The following is a 12,589-nucleotide window of genomic DNA, read 5'->3' as shown; positions in this document are numbered from 1 at the left end:
GTGGTCAAGATCAGCCAGAGCAACTTCCACGGAGGTGTTCAGTGTGCGGTAGTTTTAGCAAAACCAAAATGAAATTACTTTTTATCATTTCGCCATATCTCGCAGAATGGACATTTGCAAAGTATCTAATCGAATACCCCAGGTCATATTCCAGACTAGAGACCAAACGTCTGGCTGCTAACGATATACCAAATATTTACCGAGTGCCCACGCTTTGCCAGGCACGTGTTTCCTCCTCACCAGCAAGCTAAACGAGTCGGTACGAGCATGACCAGCCCGATTTCACAGGGGCTGGGAAGATCGGAGAGGTTGGACCACTTCTCTGAGGTCACGCAGCTGGAGGCAGGAGCTGAATACGCAGCACACTTCGCTACGCTTCGCTACTTCTGGCCAGTGCACAGACTTACTTCATATTCCAGCTATTGCAGAAAGTAACATACAGTGTTTGCTCTAGACAAATGACGGCTATAATGTACTCTAAAGAGTCATATGGTTATTTGATACAATTTTAGAGTGTTAAGGTTATAATGTGGAAACAGAAACCCTTGCTTTCCCATCTTTTCACATCTACAGGTAGAAGTTTGCGGTGATGTTTCTTTCAGTTTAGCTACATGGACGAACTGGAGATCTCCCAGGCACCTTTCTCGAATTTTGCCTTTTATGTCTCTTGTGAATTTACATACTAGAGTTTCCGTTTGCAGAGATGGGAACAAGACTCACCAGGAAAAAGCTTTGAGCTTTTCAGATTTCAGGGCTCAGTCACACCGCATGGCCCTGTCAGAGAGAGAATGGTGCTACATTCAGCTGTGATTTCTGCAGCACTGCCTGGTGCCCCGCAGCAGCTAATATCTGAAGATGTTTGGCAAGTGGTTAATTCTTACCTTTTTCAAGATATAGAGAAAAAAACAGGCACCGAAGGGCTGAACATCTCCTTCTCTGGACCAGAGCCGAACTGGTAAGGATCCTGACTCAGAGCGTTAGGCTCTGCTGCCTCCTACTGGCCAGAGTGAGCCCCTGCACAAAACCCCCAGGGCCGGAAAATTGTCATTTCCGTGCTTCTCAATTTGGTTAATACATGGACTGACTCTTTTTAAAAGAGGAAAACAGTTTCATTTAAATATACCTGCGATCCCCAGATTGAAAACACTTCTAAATCATACAAATGGAGAATGTCAAATAGCAACCGAGCCTTACATCTTAAGCGGAGCTTAAAATTTCCACGTTAGCTCCTGCAAGGATCTTTGTTCTCAGGATTATGTACCTTGTGTAGTTCCCGCAATAAGTCTTGTAGTAATGATGACCCTCTCTATTTAATTTTGGCGCTGTTTATAATTCCCTTCTTACAGAAATGTACTCTTCCCTTAGCTTCTGTGAAACTGTATGTATTTCTCTTCTCTGCCCTATATGTGTTATCATTTTCCCCAAAAAAACAGGGAAGGATGCCCCATCTCTGTATTTGCCCCTCTAATCCTTTCCTGTTATGAGATCTCGCTCTGACAGCTTTCAGTATCGTGCAAAATCAGCCCCTCTCTCCTCCAGGTGACCATGTCACCTTAGCTTAACAATAGGTAATGTCACCTTGTTTAAAGGTATCTGTCTCACCCCCTAGACCTCCAGCAATTTAAGGACAGAAAGCCACATCGTAAACATTTTTGAATCATACACTTGTTTATATCACTCGAATTTGAAAATATGCTCAGCACTATTAAAGGAACCATCTTGACTGAAGATGTTTGAATAAGAGGTTTATAAACTAATAAGATACAGACACAAACAACTGGAACACAAGACAGAATGTGAGAGATAAATGGCAGGTCACAAAGCTGATAAAGCCACAAACACAAAGGAACGCAAAGAAGCAATTGCCTCTAGCTAAAGAAAATGGCGTTTTGAGGCTGATCTGAAATGATAAGCTATATATGTGGGTTTTGGGAGGTGAGGAGTGTTGTCATATATGGAAACTATTCCAAAGAGAGAAGAAATACAAATAAGATAAATTACAAGCCTCTGAGACAGGAAAGTGTTATCATCTTTTATGAGAAAGAAGTGTTATTTTTCCAGAGCCTAAGCTTCTTTCAGGGGAAGGAGAGAGGGAGAGAAAGAGATGGGGTCAGGACACTGAAGGCCTTAAAAGTCGAACCAAGGAGGGTAGTAGGCTGTCTTGATCAGGCAGAAACCGGGTGGAGTGTCTGTAGGCCAGTGGAGCACAACCCCCTGCACCCAGGTATCCGGCTATGTCCCATTTTTCCATGAGAGCTACTTCTGGGGAAGACTGTCAGCCCCTGGAGTTGAAACATACAGAGGCATGTGACCTGGGCAGGCAGCTTTGAGAGCGGGTCCATGGAGGCAGTGTGACTTGGTAAGCCAGGCAGAGCCCCAAGGCTGAGCATGAGAGGGGTTCCAAGGGCTCCAGAGCAGGGGCACCAGAAGAGGGCTCATCTTGAGGTGGCATGTGCAGCCATGACAAAGGGGCTGCACATGGATTCTAAAAAGCATTCTCTTCTCCTCTGGACACTTCAGGACACTTTTGGAGGGACACCCTCCCTGGCTCGCCCCACCTCGGACTGGGTGTAGAGAGGAGGCAGCATTCTCCTCATTACACAAGAGCGGTGGACCCCCAACTTGAGTGTGCACCAGAATCGCCTGGAGGGCTTGCGAAAGTGGACTGCCGGGCCCCAACCCCATGGTGTCTGAGTTAACAGGACTGAGGTGGAGCCCCAAATTTGCACTCCCCATAAGTCCCCGGGGGAGGCTGGTGCCTGATGCTGCTGGTCCAGGGCCCGCCCTTTGAAAACCACTGTGTGAGAACATCCTTGGGAGGAAAATGCTAAGAGCAGAACCCGGGCGAGTTCTGTCCATCACGGGGTACCCAGCACCTTGCAGCACACCCAAGACACCAGAAGCCGTCCGAAAACACATGGGTAAGACCTGTTCACACACAACTGTATCGCTGGTAGCGCGTGACAGATAAAGCGCCATATCCCACATATTCGTAGAAGGTAGAGGCTGCACCTGCCTTCAACACAGAGACTAGCATAACAAACACCCAATTTAACATTTTAATAAATTTCCTTAGATTTTTTTAAAACAAGAAAGTGTCACAGATGGAGTTCACGCATAGCCTCACCTCAGATTTTCTCACTCTCCCAGAAGTCAGCATGTCTCGCATTTGGTGTGATTCCTTCTCGTCCTTGTCTTTATACGTTATATATATGTGTGTGTGTAATATATATACATATATTATAAATATGTACTTGTATTATTTAATATTTTTAAAAGTTATGAATGCATCCCATAATGCATTGCATGGTGCACTTCATCTGCTCGGTATGGGTTTATTGTGGTAAAATATACATCACAAAACTCACCCTTTTAACCATTTTTAAGTGTACGGTTCAGTGGCATTCGGTACATTCCCTGTTGTATCGCCATCACCACCATCCATCTCCAGAACTTTTTCCTCATCCTGAATTAAAACTCCAGAATCATTCAATCATAACTCCCTTAACATCATGTTTTCAGATGCCTTCATATTGATACATTGAGTTGTCTTAATCATTTTCATTGCTAGATAAGCATTCCACGATCTGAATATGCAACATTTACTTTTCCACCGCCTTTTTGATGGAAGTTTAAGTTACGTCCAGTTTTGAGCTATTACAAATGTCCAACTCAGATTTCTTTTATGAACTCCCTGTTCACATCGTTTCCATTTTTTCTATTGGTTTTTTTTTTTTTCTTATTGATTTGTAGTTCTTTACATATTCTAGAGAATGTGCCTTTGATTATGAGTTACAAATATCTACTCCCAGCCTGTGGCTTGTCTTCTTGTTTTTTTGTGTGTTTGTTTTTTTGTCACGGAAGTTTTAATATAGACAAATATATCAAGTTTCCTTTCTGATTTGTGCTTTTTGCACTTTAAGAAATCTGTCTTACTCTCAGGACATAAACTCTTGTATTTTCTTGTATTTTCTTTTACGAGTGTAAAGATTGACTTTTCCTCTACAAAACCCTTTAGTGAGCTCATACCTAGCACAATTGTATTGCATCGATATTTGGCTATAAAAACCATAAATGCATTTATACACTTAAATTATATCATTTCTATTTATAATTTTTAGAATTTCTAATTTTTTACTTAAAGTTGAAAAATTGGAAGACACACGGGTCCTTCTTGACCTTGATGGGTCTCTGGCATTCACCTTTCACATCCAAGGGTGAGGACAGTAGCACCTGGCATCAGCTGTGTTATGGGCCACTGTGGGAGCAATAACTGGGCTTCACCTGCAGGATACATAAGCACCTTGGACATGTGTAGGCATTTCGGAGAGGGAGTCGTTGCAAAGGGCAGGACATCTGTCAGCTGGGTGAGGTCTGAAGTCTTGACGCAGGGTGTTAATAATTGGCTAATGAGTACTTGAGCACTAGTTGAGTCTGACCATTTGGTTTAAAGGACGTGTGCCTTGACTCCATCGGCAATGGGGAGTGGGTTCCAGGTTTGCAGGCTGGGGTGTGCTCAGGACAGAACTTGGGAGAGGGTGCTGATGTGTAAGAGGGTGTAGAAGCAGAGACATCAGTTTTAGAGACGTCAGTTTAGCAGCTCAGGCTGTTACAGCAAAGTATCAGAGACCGGGTGGCTTAAACAAACATTTCCCTCAGTTCTGGAAGCTGGAAGTCCAAGATCAAGGTGCTGGCAGATTTGGTGTGTGGTGAGAGTCCTCTTCGTACTTGTAGTTGGCCACCTACTTGCTGTGTCCTCACAGGGCAGAGAGGGAGTGAGTGCCAGTCTCTTCTTTCTTTCTTAATAATACTCATCCCATAATGCCATAATGCGGGCTCCGCCTCATCACCTCCCCAAAGCCCCACCTCCTAACACCGTCGCACTGGGGATTTAGGGTTCACCATATGAATTTCAGGGGGTCGAAAACATCCAGTCCACATCAGAGACCACTGCAAGCCACGGGCAAATGAAATGTGAGTTTCGGTGGAGAAGGACAAAAGTGAATGGATTTGAGCAATGCTCTGAAAAGCTGAGTCGACTGCAAGCCAGACTGAGCAGAGGAAACTGCCACCAACACAGTGTCAGGGCGCCCCGCCCCCTCAAATGAACTCCAGAATCTCCGGGCCAAAAAGGATCTTAAGGCTCACGCAGTCCAACCCCACGTGCTGCTCGCATCCGCCTGCCAAGCATGGAAATGCAAACATCCCTCGTCTCTCTTGGAAGAAAACAGAGTCCGGCGAAGGGTGGACTGGCTGGCTATACGCCGAGAAATTCGACCCAAAGAGGGCCCACCCTGAACAACGTCCAAGACCAGACGCGGTCCTGTGTTCCAGATGTGGGCGCTCCGAGAGACTCAAAATCAGCCCGGTTTCCGCCTCCTCTGCCTTTACTTACTTATCATTCCCCATCTCGTATCCCGTCGTCTGTCTGGTTTCACGGCAGGAGGCTGAGGCGCAGTCCCCACCGAGCTGTTTGCAGGACATGCCCAGCACGTCGCTGGACAGAGTCGGTGCAGGAAAAGGGCAGGATCGCTGGGGTGGATGTGCTTGGTTTATAATTCTAAGTGGCCCCTGAGCAGAGGAGGTAATTAAGGAAGGTGGTATACTGGGGGGCAAAGGGACTAAGAATTGGAAATAATGACTGAATACATAGCCGCTCCTTTGCTTAGAGAATGGCGAATTCTAGTTATTTTAGGGCTTAGTTCTAGAGCTAATTTTCATTTAACGGTTTCTTAGAGCAGGAAATAGTAAGCCTGAAACATACGACCACGTATACCATCCCGTCGTCTCAACCTAGCTTTTCTGCATCTCTCCCTTCCCCGCTCCTCCCCTCGCCAAATACTGGGGAGACTTTGGCTTCTAACAAGCATGATTCGTCACAGTGAGACCATGGACAGAAGATCTCAAACGCTGGGAGGGCAGGGAAGAGCCAATTACGCATAATTCAGAAAAATGTGAAGGGATGCGCCTCAACCGAGGTACTTGAGACCCTTCATTTATTACACTGTGGAGTCCCTCAGGGGCAGGAAGCTGGAGACAGGGTGTCCAGCTCTAAGCAAGAGCAGCTTTCCTTAAAAGAGGAGGAAACGGAATGTTCAAGGGAAGAGTTGGATAAATAATCAGGACTGGACGGATATCAAGGGCTCAGAATTTGGGAGGGGGTCTATGCATTTTTTGAAATTATGTGCAAAACTTGACCTATTTTAACCAGTGGGGACGGGAAGAGAGAGGGATGCGAAAACGCAATAAAAGAAAAGAAACCCACCGAAGAGTCCTGTGATGGATGATCGGATGAAGAAGCTGTGATACGTAAATACGTAAGAAGAGATGAAACACTGCCATTTGCGACGACGTGGATGGACCTTGAGATGATCATGCTAAGCGAAATAAGCCAGACAGAAAAAAACTGAAAACCACATGATACCACTTACATGTGGGATATAAACCTAAAAGCCACAAACAAACAGGGCAAACAAGCAGAGACTCATGGACATGGACAATCGACTAGTTGGTTACCAGAGGGGAGGGCGAGAGAGGGGAGGGGGAGGTAGATGGGGTAAAAGGGGTCAAATAACTAAAATTAGAAGTTATGTAAATTATATCAAGTGAATAAAAAAAATTTTTTTTAAAGAAATAAACCTGTTTTTGTCCTAGTGCTATCTCTCATGTATCAAGGACAAATGAAAATGATAATTTTGTAGCCTTCAATGCTCTCTGGGTGCGAAACAATGAGATCTTCATTTTACAGGACCAAATTAATCGCTTTTGGTGCTCGAGAAAAGTGGGATTCGCTGGGGAAAACACCACGGCGCTGTGGGAGCTTGTGAAATGTGGGGAGGGGCCGAGCCGGAATTTTGGGAAATGCCGCATTGTTAATTGTATTTCAGAGGACAGTACCCTCCTGGACTGACCTCGGGGGGCGTGTTTCTGTCCAGCTTCGTGGGCACAGATGACCCCCTGCATTGGTGCTTTGGCTGAGCATTGGTGCTTTGTCTTGCCAGGACAGATCTGCCACTGTCCTGAGTGCAACCTCAGAGCCACGTTTGGGGGATGCTGCAGGAAGCAGGTCTCAGAGGGAGCCCAGGCTTGGAGGGGAGAAGGGAGACCCTGGACAAAGCCTGCAAGGGACTTCACGATGGTCAACTCCAACAAGTGTCCTTCATTTAGAAAAATCAATCAACCCCTTCCAAAATCAAACACAGAAGTGCCAATGTCATGACTTGAACTTCTTGTGACCTTTTTTCCTTGCCGAAAAAGCTATGGTTCTTACTGAAGACTGTAAAACACCACTAATGAAAATGAGTGATTATCGAAATTACTGAAGCATTAATGAATTAATAGAAGAATGTATTCCCAGTATTTCAAATTTCTCTTCCAAATTCAAATTCTGTTCTCACACAGCATTTGCCGGCCCATCACTCGCTTTTACGGTCATAGACTCCTTTGAGGAGCTGGTGAAAGCTAGGAACTCTCTTCCCAGAAATGTACAAGTAGACACAGTTTTGCACATCACTTCAGAAGGTCCATAGATTCCCTGCCTCCCGTCAAAAAAAAAAAAAAAAAAAATCCCGGAGACCTCAACCTCGCATTTGATATTACAGCAATTCCCTTCATTGGTTGAGGTTCTGACTTGTTCACGGGGCCTGCAAATTGGCAGCTGCTCAAAGGTAAGGCTTGTTGTTAACCCGACTCTTTAGGTGACAGCAGTGACATGGGAGAAATGATACTTAGAAGTAGGGAGGAAGCATGTTTATGTCGTGCAAGAAAAAAAATTAGCGGCCTTTCAACTGTTTCCATATTTACTGGGATTTGGATCGCTTGGAGATTTTATAGCATGGAAAAAAAAACACCAAAAATCGAAAAGCAGATTCCATTTCCCTCACAGACAGAGCCCTGGAACCTCAGTCCTTGGGCAAGTCAAACCGATCTGGAAAGAAGTGTGGCTGCAAGAAGCTTAGACAGGGGTCTAGGGGAAAACAGAGAGCGCCCCCCAAAAGATCCAGATGCAGCCTAAAATGCCATGAGGGGTCTTGTTCCTTTTCAGAACCTGCCCACCAGGACAATGCGCGGCTCTAGTCACAGGCTCCGCCTCGTGACAGCCCAGGCCACGATGCTTTCCCACCTGGCCTGCCAAGGCCCCCTCTCCCTTCCCAGGCCCTGAACCTCCTGCCTTTGGCCCTCCCGATTCTGGATCTGAACTTCTGCCCACTCTGTAGACACCTACTCTCGGTAGGGTTCAGATGCTTGCCCCTTGGCCCAGATAAAGAAGCTTGGCCCGGAGCCCTGCTGGCAGATAATTCTAGAACTTCAAAGCCAGGCCTGCGGGTGATGGGGTGGTGTGTCATCTGCTGGGAAGCAAGGGATGGTCTAGTGAACTCTAGTTCTGGCCTGGGCTGAGATGGGGACAGAGGGCAGACAGAGGTGTCTGGGAAGGTTTCATCCTAATGGGACTGAGTGAGCATTTTGGGCTACTGCCTCTAGGTGGAAGATAAGGGATAAGATGCTGGTCCAGCAGACAGCTATCCTTCCATTCATACCTCACCTGTGTGAGTGGATACTGCTGAGGGCCCTGCTTGGGGGTGGGGGTTGAGAGCAAACCCATCCTGCTCTTTACCGGGGAGCATGAGAAGCTGGCTCTGTTGCCCATTCGCTTACTGAGTGCCTCCATGTTTTGAGCGTGGACTTGGGAGACAGATGGGCTGGATGCAAATCCAAGTCATCCACTTTCTGTCTTTGTGACCCTGGACAAGTTACTTATCCTCTCCGTGCCTTGATTTCCCCATCTTCAAATGGGCATAATAATGGTGCTACTTCGTGCGGTCGTTATGAGGATTAAATGAATTAATACGTGTAGAGTTCTTAAAACTTCCTGGCACGTAGCCAGCGATGTTAAATGTTAACTGCCCTTCCCATGAACCCCCGGCCGTGGCTCTCCCCTGCTCAGAGCGTTCAGTCTAGTGAGGAAAGCAGAAACAAACCACCACCATATAACCCACCTACCAAACGCTCAGCTGCCGGAGCATCCATGCTTGCTCCAAGCGTTCAAGGCTCTAAGAAACCAACCCCTCTGCTTCCCCCTCAAGTAAATGTCCTGTCTCTTCTTCTACAACACGCTTCTCAAAAGAGGTGCCTACACGCGCTATCTCCACATCTTCACCCCCCACACGCTCCTCAGCCCACCACACCCTGTCTTCTGCCCTGGCCCCAGCTCGTTATCTCCCCCGCGAGCCCACCAGGGACCTCTCAAACCAATGACCTGTTTTCCGTCCTTAGCTTACCTCGCTTTCCTGTAGCACTTGATAAGGCCGACACCTCCTGTCTTCTTAAAGTTCATAGTCCCCCAATTCCAGAACATCACTCTCCTGCCATTCCTACCACAGGCCAGGGCACGCGCTGCTCCAGACAGGCTCTACAAGGAGCTCAGGGGTTTGGGGGGACGGGCAGGGGATGGGGAGGGAAGTGGAGAAGCGACTAGGTGTGTAGAATATCTGCAAATCAGCAGGACAGGCTCCATGGTGAGGACCAAAATGGGCTGGCAGAGCTGCACTCCTCCTGGAGGTCCTTGGGGGAGAATCCATTTCCTTGCCTTTCCCAGCGTCTAGAAGCTGCCTGCCTCCTTGGCTCACGGCCCCCAATCACTGATCTCTGCTTTCTTTGTCACGTCTCTTCGGACTGGCTTGCCTCTCTTTTATTCTGCTAAGGATCCTGGTGATTACATCGGCTCACCCAGTTATCCAGGATAATCTCCTCATTGAAAAATCCTTAACTTAATCATGTCTGCAAAGTCCCTTTTGCCATATAAGGCGAGACTTTCATAGGTGAGTAGGATGTGGATGTCCGCCTACCACAGATGGGGCATTTATTCCCTCCAGAGTAGCCAGAGAACTCTGGAGAGAAGGCTCTTGGAGGGGAATCTCATGCGTTTACACATCACCTGCCGGAAGCGAGGACGAGGTGGTACAAGCAAAGGAATAGCTTGCTGAGATGCAGGCGGAGAAATAGAGGCTGATCTGGGGGCCTGGAGGAGGCTCGGTACAGCTATATGGCTGCGGAACAGGAAGGGGGCGCCTTTTGGAGATTAGAAAGGAAAAGTTTAAGCTAGATCATGAAGGTTCGTTTTTTAAAAGCCATATTAAGGAGTCTATAATTTATTTACTTGACCAGTGCTATTACTCTAGCCTGTGCCATTGTTTCTTTAAAATTTTCTTTGAGTCGACTCACTTTTTGTCCTGAAGAACAATGTCCACAAAATCACATGTTTTATGCTATTCATTCCAATGTGTATTGAAATGAATATGTAACTATAAAAATAAAACGTTCTTCCACACACCCCCCAACATCATCCGTGCACACCCGTGGGTGAGCACGGCCTTTGAGAAATGGAGCCAGAGGCGACGGAAGCTACATGAAGACCTCAAGCAGGGAAAGAACACGATCAGGTTTGCTTTTGATAAATATCATTCCGGCTGCATTAGTTGCTTCGGACTGAATGGACACAAATGAACATGACAGCAAAAAGACCACAAATTAGGATACTTCCACGACAGTCGAGATGAGAAAATGAACAAAGACGGGAACGGTGAGGGGGCAGGGGAGGGTCTGGACACGACACACACGCAAGAGGTAGAACCGACTGATAATAGTGAAGACTGGCAAAAGGGGGGAGTGGGGATAAGTGGGGATAGGGGTTCCAGCGTGTGCAGGGCAGCAGGTAGCTGTCCATGCGCCAAGACCAGAAATGGAAGGGGCGGGGGGCGGAGTTGGAAGGAAGATGATTATTTTGGTCTAGAACATGCTGAATTTGAAATGCATGTGGTACACTCATGTGAGTGTTTGAATACCTGAGTCTGGGCTTTGGGACATCCTCTAGAGCAGGGGTCCCCAACCCCCAGGCCCAGGACCAGTACTGGTCCATGGCCTGTTCGGAACTGGGCCATACAGCAGGTGAGCAGTGGGTGAGCCAGTGAAGCTTCATCTGTGTTTGCAGCCGCTCCCCAGCGCCAGCATCACCGCCTCAGCTCCGCCTCCGATCTTCAGGCATTAGGTTCTCATAGGAGCACCGGTCCCTGGTGCCACAAAGGTTGGAGAGCGCTGCTCTAGAGCACAGCTGTCCTGTAGAAATACACTGTGAGACACAGTATGTTTAGGTCATTTAAAATGTTCAAGTGAGGTGATAGAAAGAAATCTAACTAAGAGAGGTGAACACACAGTATAAATAAATAAATAAGTAAATATATATATATATATATATATATATATATATATATATGCCTTGCTGTTGGGAGAATTTCTGAGACAATGTTCGATGTTAAAAAAACATTGTGCAGCTGGGTGCATGGTAAGTCCCCAAGAAGACTCAGCTATTGTTGGAGGGGTGGCAACTGGAGCATAGCAGGGGCCAGGCTTGGACAGAGACAGTCCTCCCTCCATGACACTGGCCCTGATGGTCAGAGACGGGGTGGGGTGGGGTGGGGGAGGGTGGGACAGGGTGGGTGGTTTCCTCTGAGGGGACCCATTCTCTTCTAGAGGTGCATCTCCTACTGAGGTCAATAAAGTGTGGTCTAGACTTTGGGGGACATAATGAACATTAAGATTACATACTTCAGGATTTTTGAGCTTCCAGAAAGGCCCAGTTGGCAGGAAGGCTGACTGGGGGAAGAACAGAGAGAAGCTTGCAATGAGGGCAAGAGAAGGGAGGGAGGAGAGATCCAGGGGGTTGTCTGACCCCAAGGTTGTAGACTGGCTCCAGACGAAGTGAGGCATCTGTGGCTTAGTCAAGTCTACAGCCTCTGCTCGTGAGAATTTGACTCAGTGTTCTGGAGCTGTTGGCTCCAATCACGTGGGCTCACTGAGCTGGTTCTGAGGAAACTAGCCTCCCGCAGATTCAGCAGGGAGCAGCCTCCTGCTCACCCAGCCATTCCAATAGGAAGCTGTGCGGGGCTCTGTCCAAGGTCTCTTTTTCCCCAGAACCTTCCCTCTCGGTTAATTTCCCTTCTTTCCTAGGCTTCAACCCCCATTTACATGCTGATGAACCACATTTGCATCTCAAGGGCAGAGTCCGCCCTCACCCCAAAGCCAGACCTAGTTGGACCAACTGCCTCCAGCCTAGCCTATCTGGCAGGCACTCGAAATCGAAATTTCCAAAGCTGAACTCACCCCAAAATTTGTGTGCCTACCAATAGTTCCTATTTCAATTAGTAGCATCACTACTCACACAGTCCCCCCAAACTAGAAATCTGGGGGTCATCTTATGCTTCTTCCTCCCACCGCACACTGAATCACCGTCCTGGTCTGCATTCCCGCTGCTTCGGTTCTAATACCTTCCACTCCATGCTTGACTAATACAATTACCTCCTCACTAGAGAAGGGGCCCCATTTTTCTGTCTGGGAGAGGGCATCCTCCCAGATGTGGCACAGCCTTTTTACAAACTAAATGTTTTAAAAAAAACATTATATATATATTTATATATAATATATAATACATAATATATAATATATATATATATGACAAACTCTGCTGACTGTGGCATAAAAATAAAAACCCTCAGCATGACACATGCATCTTCACATAGGGCACTACTCCTCTCTG

Source organism: Pteropus medius, unplaced genomic scaffold, assembly GCF_902729225.1.
Source record: "Pteropus medius unplaced genomic scaffold, Ma_sr-lr_union100, whole genome shotgun sequence".
NCBI classification, from domain to species: domain Eukaryota; kingdom Metazoa; phylum Chordata; class Mammalia; order Chiroptera; family Pteropodidae; genus Pteropus; species Pteropus medius.
The sequence above is the reverse complement of the archived record's forward strand: the minus strand, read 5'-3'. Positions refer to the sequence as shown.